Source organism: Marmota marmota, unplaced genomic scaffold (assembly GCF_001458135.2).
Source record: "Marmota marmota marmota unplaced genomic scaffold, marMar, whole genome shotgun sequence".
In the NCBI taxonomy this organism is placed as follows: domain Eukaryota; kingdom Metazoa; phylum Chordata; class Mammalia; order Rodentia; family Sciuridae; genus Marmota; species Marmota marmota.
In genome coordinates this window covers 11770721-11780146 of record NW_026000229.1, presented here as the reverse complement: position 1 = coordinate 11780146, position 9426 = coordinate 11770721, and the positions used below count along the sequence as shown (strand labels likewise).

At 49.6% G+C, this 9426-nt stretch overlaps 1 long non-coding RNA gene across 1 annotated transcript; it reads right to left on the bottom strand.

The window, feature by feature from the left end:
• Positions 1 to 639: 639 nt before the first annotated feature.
• LOC125613352 lies at positions 640 to 7796 on the bottom strand. The gene is made up of 2 exons (XR_007343893.1): positions 7662 to 7796; positions 640 to 1459 (listed from the first exon to the last, which is right to left on the bottom strand). It is a non-coding gene; the product is annotated as an uncharacterized LOC125613352 (long non-coding RNA).
• Positions 7797 to 9426: the final 1630 nt, after the last annotated feature.

Below are 9426 nucleotides of genomic sequence, written 5' to 3'. Positions count from 1 at the left end.
CCAGCCTTTATCTCATTATAAAGTAGGTATTCTCGACCTTTGCCAACGAGGTTTGGGAGCCCCAGAGTCTAGAGCCTCCCCCAGCACAGAAAGCTCTCCTTCCAGAAATTCAGATACTTTCACCTTATCACCCAGGACCACCAAGCACCTGGCTGGCTCTGGAGCTAAGCAGGCCAGCCCTTGCCCCAAAGGCTCCTCCTTCATGCACTCCTGAGGTGGCCACATGGGCTAGATAGCCTCTTCCCACAGGGACACCCATGTGCTGACAGACACTCATTGACGCAAACACCCCCATCCACACCCACTTACCCAGAGATTTGCACACACATAGATCCACATGCACACGTGCACACACACTTCTGCCACCCTTGGAAGTCACCTGTATGCATACACCAAGGGTCCTGCTACCCACATATACAGAAGGCAGAGTCTTTATTTTATGGAAGGGCAGGGAATGTGGACTCCATTTTATTTTTGTCTGTAAGGCCTAAGGTTTAATATACTCTCTTCTTGCTTCCCGTCTCCTTACGCTTTATGACCTCATGTTTCACTTCCTGGAAGACCAACAGGTAGGTGACACAGGGCAGGTGCAGGGGCTTCCTCCATCATTTTCTATTCAGAAAGGAGCAGCCAAAGATCTTCAAGCCAAAGAAATGGCCAGAACCCACAGAGGGGTCAGGTTTAATGGAAGCCAGAGGAAGGCTACAAGGTGTTGCTGCTTCTCATGAAGTCCTCAGTGAATGTCTCCTTCAAGGCCAAGGTCAGTTCTGTAGCACCAGGGTGCAGGGGACTCCCAAGGCGGCCTCCTGGAAAATAACCCCTCAAGGGTACCTTCGGGAGGAGCCCTTACCAGAAGAATACTTCACAGGAGGAGCAGGCACAGGTTTTGCTCCTGCAGACCCTGGGGATGAGGTGTCCCTTTTCTTATGAGTCATAAAACTTAAGCTCTGCTTTGCTCCAACCCTGACAAGCTGTTCCAGCCCCAAGTCACTGGGGAGTCGCAGCCACACTCCTTCACCTCTGGAAGAAAGCCTGGCCCTCTCTGATGCCCTCTTGCGGAAGAGCTGTAGCACACTCCAAGGAGCACCTGAGTCAACAGCAGTTCCTCTCCTGGCACAGGTGGCCACAGTGGTGTCGGGGGCAGGGCCATGGACCAGTGGCTGCGGCTGTGCAACCTCAGCCTGCCACCTAACCTTTCTGGGCCTTGGCCTTGCTTCCCTAATGCGAGGAGGGCTACCACACAGGCACATGTGAGGTCCCAGGAGGTCCCCAGAGCAGGTCCATAACACATGACAAGTAAGCTTTAAAGCTTACTTACTTATCTGAGACTGACTGATGACGTCAAAAGCAGCAGACCACATCCTCAAAGATGGGGAGAATGGATTTTGGCTGGATATCTGCCTGGAATGCTGGAGTTCACCAAGCTCTCTGAGTATTTCCCACTGTGCTCCCAACACCCCTGTGAAGAAAGCACAGGACATTTTTATCCAAATTCTGCAGATGAGAAAATTGGGACCCCAGAGAGGGAGCACTTTACTCAAGGTCACACAGACAGTAAGTATATGAAGCCACGACTCAAGCCCAGCACAGGGGCTGTGCTCTCCTGGCTCAGAACATTTCAAAGGGGCTCAGAATCGAGGCCATGCCTTCTTAAATCCTGCCTGTGGGTGATATTAGGATACTGACCCTCAGTCAGAACATGGGCCCAGCCTGTTCTGCCCACTCAGCACACAAAGAAGGCAGTGACATGGCTGTCATCACTTTACCATGGACTTGGTAGAGAGCCTGGTACAGAATGGACCAGATAATACTGTATAATGCACAGGAAGACAGACGCCGGCTGACCAAGTGCATCGATGCCTAAATTGGCGTTAAGAACTTTGGGCTCGTACAATCTTAAGTTTTAACCCTGCCTCCACCTCCCTGAATGTGTGCCTTGGGTAAGACTCTTCCCCTTTGGGCCTCAGTTTCCTTGTCTGTCAGAGGGTAAGGGTACCTACCTTGCGTGCACGGTAAGGATGGTTGACATCGGCAGTGCAGGCCAAGCCCAGCACAAAGACTAGCTTCCTGCGGGATTAAGTCTGCTCTTCCTGCGGAGCTGGGATTGCCCTCCAAGCTGCACCCCTACTTCTGTTCCTGCTCACTCTTGCTCTCCTGCAGCCTGTCTGTCCCAAATATCTCAGGAGCTGGGCCCTGGCTCACTAGATCCACTCTCTCAACAGAGTCACCTGGGTTGCTGGCCCCTCAGGGCCAAAACGAGTACAGCTAGTGGATAGAGGCCTCTAGGAGCTAGGTACTGGGGACGTGCCTGCTCTCAGAGAGACCTTACCCAGTGGCTGGGCATCAGGCACAGAAGAGGAAAGGGAAGAGGATCCTTCAGTGTCCTCCTTCCTCACCTCCATCTCTCCAAGAAAGAAGGCTCATTTTACCAATCAGGATGCTTCCTACTGCTGGAAACAGGAAACCCACTGTAATTGGCTTAAACAATAAGAAATCTGTGAGAAAGCAAAAGGCCCAGAGGAGAAGCAGAGCCAAAGACAACACTGCATGGTGGCATCATGGCTACTGAAGCTCCAGATATCGTACGCAGATGCAATGAAATCACAGAGGGAGGGCATTTCATCTGTGAGAAAACTGCCCCAGATGGAACACCCTCTATCAGCCAAAGACTCGAGCTAAGACCACTCCACATCAGTTAGGTGGACTCAGAGTCTCTGCTTTGAAATGTCCATGGCCTCTAGCTTTGCCTGAGCAGTGAGCCTTGGTAAGGACCCTGGAGCCCCACTCTCCTCCAGCAAGGTGAGGCAGCCACTTCATTATCTGCTCAATATGTCCTTTGATGGGGATGGACCTGCTGGGCTGGCCTGGAATATTAGCTGGGTTAATTGTCCCTTCAAATGAACAACCAGTTTAATCAAGGACTTAATGCCCTCAGCCATTCAATTATGCCTGCCTCTGGACACGCAGATTCCATTACCGTCCCACACTTTTCATGCAGGGAGAATGAGATTGGTGATCGTGTGTGTGCGCGTGTTTGCGCACACTCTCATTGCTCACAGGAATTTGTTAAGAGCAAGCTGTGGGCCCAGAGCTCAAGCTGCAGACAGCACCTGACCTTGGCCGTTGGCTGCAGGCCTCATCAGGTAGCTGGGCCGGCCCTGCCCAAGAAGATTGGCAACCACATCTTACCTGCAAATGCACGTGAGTGAAAGAAAGAGAAAGAGGGCTTGATAAGATCTCTGTGGGGTAACAGTGTTTAAATGGAATTATTTAAATCAAATTCCACCCATGAATTTGACATTTGCATTCACACACACACACACACACACACACACACCACTCATACACACATGCTCACACCCAAATTCAGCCCCTATTCTTCCTACCAAGAAAAAAAAAAAAAAAACACTGAAAACAAAAACAATGTAGTCCCAAGATTTTCATGGGTCTATATCGGAATCTCCAGTTTCCAACACAGTTCAAACAAGATGTGGTTAGAAACAGCCCACAGGACCGTCACCAGGAGACAAGCTAAATATTTGAAGGCACGTCTATACACAGTGCTATGCATCCACTCCAGGACTGATGTGTATCTCTATTCGTTGACACGCACATGACACATGATTGAGCTAAAAAAGGAGGTTGCAAAACTGCATGCTTACAGCATGATCCACGGGTAAAAATTATGGTTATCTAGATCTATATGAATATGGATGGACAGGGACTCATCGGAAAGAATAGTCCCCACCCCACCCCAATTCCCCACTTTGCATGTGGGGGTGATGAGGCTTCTGGTTATTTTGCTTTATTTTCATTTTCTGATATACACTGGCTATTCTACAAGAGTATAGATAAGCCAATTAAGACAATTAAGGCAGCAATTCTTCCTTGGGGACATCTCCTCACATCTTCCGGGAGCCACATCCTGTAGGTAAAGGTCACACACTTGTCACTTCCTAAGAAGTCTCCAGCACTCCGTGGGACTCAGGAGACAGGAATGGCATGAATTTTGTCACTTAGCTCGGGGACTCAGTTTTCTTCTCCAGAAAACAGTAATGCTATTGACTTCAACAACTTCAAAGGACTTGTTGGCTTGTGATCATAAGCATAATCCAGATCACTGATGAAAACTTGAACCCTGTAGAGGGCACATGGAAGAAAACACCACCCCAAGCCAGCAGCAGAAGACATCCACCACTCCCACTCTGCTCTCTTTGCCTTTAGTCTATTTTTCTGGGCCTAACTGGGGGCACGGCCACCCTCATGCCTGCTTCTACTGAGACTCCCTGGCTTCCAACCCAGCCAGGAGGCCTTGGGTGGGCGTCCACCCCCTCACCTGTCCCTGTTTCCATGGGAATGATCCTGATGCCTTTCTCATTCAATATTGAATCAGATCAGGACCATGGCTCCAGCCCTGCTCCTGGCCAGAGCAAAGTATCTTTGTCACACTGTCAAAACTACTGGCCATCTGTTCTCCCTCTGCCCCACCCCTGCACCTGACCAGTCCCTCCCATTTCAGAGGGTTGTTCTGGGTAATACAGGACAGAGTGGTTCTGGGCCCTGGCTTCCCACTGGGACTATCTGGGATGCTTATAAGACTGATGCCCAGGCTCCACCCCAACCTAATTAATTAAGAATCCTGGGGGTGGGGATCTGGCATTGATATTTCTGGAAAGTTCCCCAGAGAATCTGAACATGAGCCTGGGATGAGATCCATTGGTGCATGCATGTCATGTCAAAGTGCTTCAGAAAGGCCAGAGAGCTGCAGATATGAAAGGGGCTGTTGTTAGTCATTGGAGACACCCCTCTGGGGTGGGAGTGGGTTCACTGGCTCCCCCTTACTCTCACTGATCCTTTCAATGAGGTATTTTGGCAAAGTCACAGTCTGGCTTGGAGGGGGCTCCAGGGCTCACAAAGCATTTTCTTATCACTACTAGTATTACTACTATTGTATTTTTTGCAATTCAAGTTTAGTTCATGGAAAATAAAGTGCCCATGCAGTTCAATAAATTTTGCCCATGTACACACTTGTGTAAGCGTCACCCAGATCAGGGGACAGTTGATCCCTGAGTGTGGACTTTACCCCAGGCCCTATGCTCAGCTGAGTTATCACGTGTCAAACAAGGCGACAGGCATTTCTTTATGGTGTTCCGCCTCTATGGAGGTGATCTGGCAATATCCATCAAAAACTTAAGATGCACACACCCATTCCACTCCTAGGTGTTTAACTAGTGGAAATGAGCTTTCATGACTATCCCTCCAAACAATGTGTGTGTGTATATATATATATCAGCATCCTTTATAATAACCTAAACTAGGGAACAACCTAAGTGTACGTCAATAGGTGAACAGATAAATAGATTGTGGTACATTTGTGCAATGGATCAGCAACCTGCCTCGAAAACAAAGGAGCCATGATTGAACACAGTAACATGTTTGAGTCTCACAGACAGTAGTGAGAACAGGAACCAGACACAAAGAGAAGTGCATTCTTCATGACTCCATTTATACAAAATTCAGAAACATATAACCCATCTGAGGTGATGGAGGTCAGATCAGTAGATTACCTTGGAGGGATGGTGCCCACCAGGAGTAGGCATGAGAAGGGGCTGGAAACATTCTACAGAACTGTCCCCTGATCTGGGTGATACTAACACAAGTGTGTACACAGGCAAAATTTATTGAACTGCATGGGCATTTTATTTTCCATGAACTAAACTTGAATTGCAATACAAATTTAATTACAAAAAAATACAAATGACACAGCATATGCCCTTTTCTGTGATAATAACACTTCTAGCCATTTTTTTTCTATAGGTCTATTTGCAAATGGGAGATATGACATGTACAAAGTTATTTATTACACACTTATTGTAAGAACCAAAGACTAGAAAAAATAGAACATCCATCAATGGGGGCAGGGTTAACTATAGTTCCTCTTAACCGTGGAACGTGACACAACCATACTAAACAGATCACCAAGGAGTATTCTTAAGGAAAAAAAAAAACCCAAGGTGCAAAGATGCATGATGAAGGGTGTGTGTGTGTGTGTGTGTGTGTGTGTGTGAGTGTGTGTGTGTGTGTGTGAGTGAGAGAGAGAGAGAGAGAGGAATTAGTTTATGAAGGCATAAAACAAAATATCTCTGGAAGGACACACAAAAAATTGGAGACCAGCCATTAGAAGGGAATCTGGGGCTGGACAGGGTTGAAGGAAACTTCTCACTATATACCTTTCATGGGTTTTGGATCCTGAATCTATTAAAATTTTTGAGTGCAAAAAGTTAAAGCAGATAGCCTCTCATTGAGCTCTTTCCAGGCCTATTGCTGCAGGATAGGATTCTAACATTCATCTTGGCCTATGATACAATCCCAGGCTAGCCCTTCCCCTGCCCCCCGCCGCACTTGACCTCCTGGTCCTCTCCAGTGTGACATGACTCATACCCACCCTGGGCTTTTGCATCTGCTATACACACTTTGGAATGTCCATCTGCCTGGTGCCACCTCCTCCAGGAAGCCTTCCCAGACCCCCTCCAGAACCCCATGGGCTCTTGCAGTCTGTATTTCTTATATGCCATTTCTCACTGTCATGGACCATACTGTTCACAGTCATTGGTTTCCAGACCCACGTGCCCTGCCAGAATGCCAGCCCAGGGCCTGGAAACAGGCCTGAGGAATGGATGGATGGATGGATGGTTTTTACTAGGCAGGGATTGAGAAGCAGCTTTTGACTCTTACACTTCCTGTTTAATTTCCAAGTTCAGCAGAAGCAGACGCTGTGCCTCGGTTTCCTCACTGTGAAAGCGAAGTGATGGCACCTACTTCGTGGGATTGCACACTGAGAACTAGGTCTGTGCACACAGCACCTGGAACCGTTACCATGACTTAGAGAGCACTGTATCGTGGAGGAAAAAGGAGGCACCGACGGGGCAGGTCTGGTTGCAGACCTCAAGGCCACGGCTCCAGGACTAGCTGCTCTTTCCTGTGAGGGATGCAGGCAGGTGAGAGGTTGTCAGATCGCTGCCTTCTCCAGGCCTCAACCCCTTTGGGCGTTTTTCTACCAACAACACACACTCCTCTGGGCCTTCAAGATGAACCTCCACGTGAGCCCTCTGCATGTCCCCTGGGGGACAGGGAGCCTCACATTTGTGGGGAGGGGAGGCTGGATGTGGGGAGTTGAAGGAGGATCCTGAGTCAGAACTGAGCACCATTCTTTTGACTGACTCGGAGGACAGTGTATTTCAACCTCCAAATCTGACCATGGGTGAAGAATCAGGGGGGAGACCTCTCTTGGAGAAGCTTCAGGGCACCTCCTAGAAATCACTGCCTGAAATGAGTCTAGAAAAACCGCTTAACCTTGTTAAGACTCATTTTCCTCACCTGCCAAGAGGGAATCATTACTGTCAGGAAGAAAGGAAATAATAATTCAACAAAACCACATGGAAAGAGCTTTGGATCCTGTGATGCATTAGCCGAGGCCGGCACATAGTCTGCCTGAGGGTCAGAACGTTCATTTTCATTAGAGTCACAGGAAGCACATCAGGACTCCCCGGCTGCTGCAGTCCCCACCACTCCCTAGCGCTTACTCCAGCCTGTTCCAAGCTCTGTGTTTGCCTCACCCGAGGCACGTGACCTTGTCACCCCTGCTATGAATTATTACTTACCAAGGTGCTTGCTCTTCTGTCAACTGCCAGTCTTAGAGGAAGCCATCAGAACAGAGAAGGTGTGGCTGTCTGAATGCCTGGGACTGCTCTGCTCAGCCCCACGACTCACCGGACTCCACTGAGGTCCTCGCCAGAGGCCCATCCCTCTTGGTCCAAGTAGTTTTCCATGAGCTGAAAAGAAGCCAGACCTGCGTGCTGCCAAAGGACACGCCTTCCCCTAGCCTCTAGGTACAGAGAATAAATCTGCCACCTCCTAACTTGCCAAATTCCTGGTCTGCTGGAGCCTGGGAGGCCAGAGGCTGCTGACGAGTCTGACTCCCAGATGCCCGAAATTCCACCATGATCAACACATTCCTCCTTGCTAAGCTCTCACTGCCTTGTAAAGATCTCCTGAGAAGGGCAGGAGAGGGATCCCAAACTAGCCTGCAGCAGGCCGTTAAGGCTAAGCTTGGCGGGAAGGAAGATTCTAGAAGCTGAATAGGGCAGGTGAGGAGGGGCAGAGGGATAGAGGTGGTTGAAGGCGAAGTTCCAACCTTCCAGAGGGCAGAAAGGATCAAGGAAGGGAGTCTGAAGGGGCCAAGAGCCTAAGAACAGGGAGGACACTGAGGCCAACAGGAGGCACAGACAGCAGGACCCAGGACAGGGCCTGCAGGAGCAGAGGCCACCAAACCAGCCCCCAATTTCCCTCTTCTCCTTCTGCTTGCTTCCCACTCACCCCCCAGGAACCCAAGGACACAGCAGCTGTTCCCCTGCTGGGAGAATGGAGATAGGTGAGTGAGACCCCTAGACCAAAACATACAAGCCGGGGTGTCTCATTAAAGGCAGGGCAGGCCTGCAGGCCTGGGGACCACCTCAGGGCTCAGGGATTAGTCCTGCGGGTTTTATTGACACCCCCCAGGAGCCGGCTCCTTAGGGTCAATTCTGACAATGGAGCAAACATCTCTCTTTTGTCCCAGGAAGAGGTTTTTGTTTTTATTTTTTTGAGACAGACTGGCCTTTGATCCTCCTGCCTCAGCCTCCCACGTAGCTGGGATTACAGATACAGGAGGGCACCACCACACCCAGCTTGAGAGAGAGTCTAGAGGGTCTGTGAGGCCAAGTCTCTGGTGCCTTCGGATCCCTGACTCCACTGAGGGTCTCCATCCTCAATTCCTTCATCTGTGAAATGAGCACAAGTCTAGTATCTTCTTCATGTTAGGATTAAAGAAAGGGATCTGAGGGTTGAGATTTGAGCTGAACGTGTTGGGTGGTTTAGATCTTGACAGGCGTCCCAGGCAGGGAGCCAGTTGTGGTAGGGCCTGAAGGAGCAGGCATGTTCACATGCTGGAGCACAGCTTTTGGGGGAGATGATTCTGGAAAGGTGGCCACGGCTCCGTCACCCAGGGTCTTCACTGCCTGTCTAAGGACCTCAGACCCAATAATCAGTGGAGAACTGTTGGGGATTCCTCACACTTAAGAGAGGTCATTAATGTCCAAAGAAGTGATTTGTGCCCCAGGGGACACGTGGGTTGCTGTTTCAACTGGCCACAACCCAGTTGAAGAGAGCCGCCTCCATCAGGGTCAGCTGCTGACAGCTGGCCCCAGCCCCTTCCCTTCTGCCCTTACATTCTTTCTGTTCCTGGCATGGTGAGGACCCAGCTTTGAAATGAGATAGATCCTTTCTCAGACGCCAGTTCCACCATTCCCAGGGAAGTGACTGGGCAAGACCCTTAAACACACAAACTTGGTCTCCTCATCAGAAGTTTGGGAGATCAGCGTGAACCTC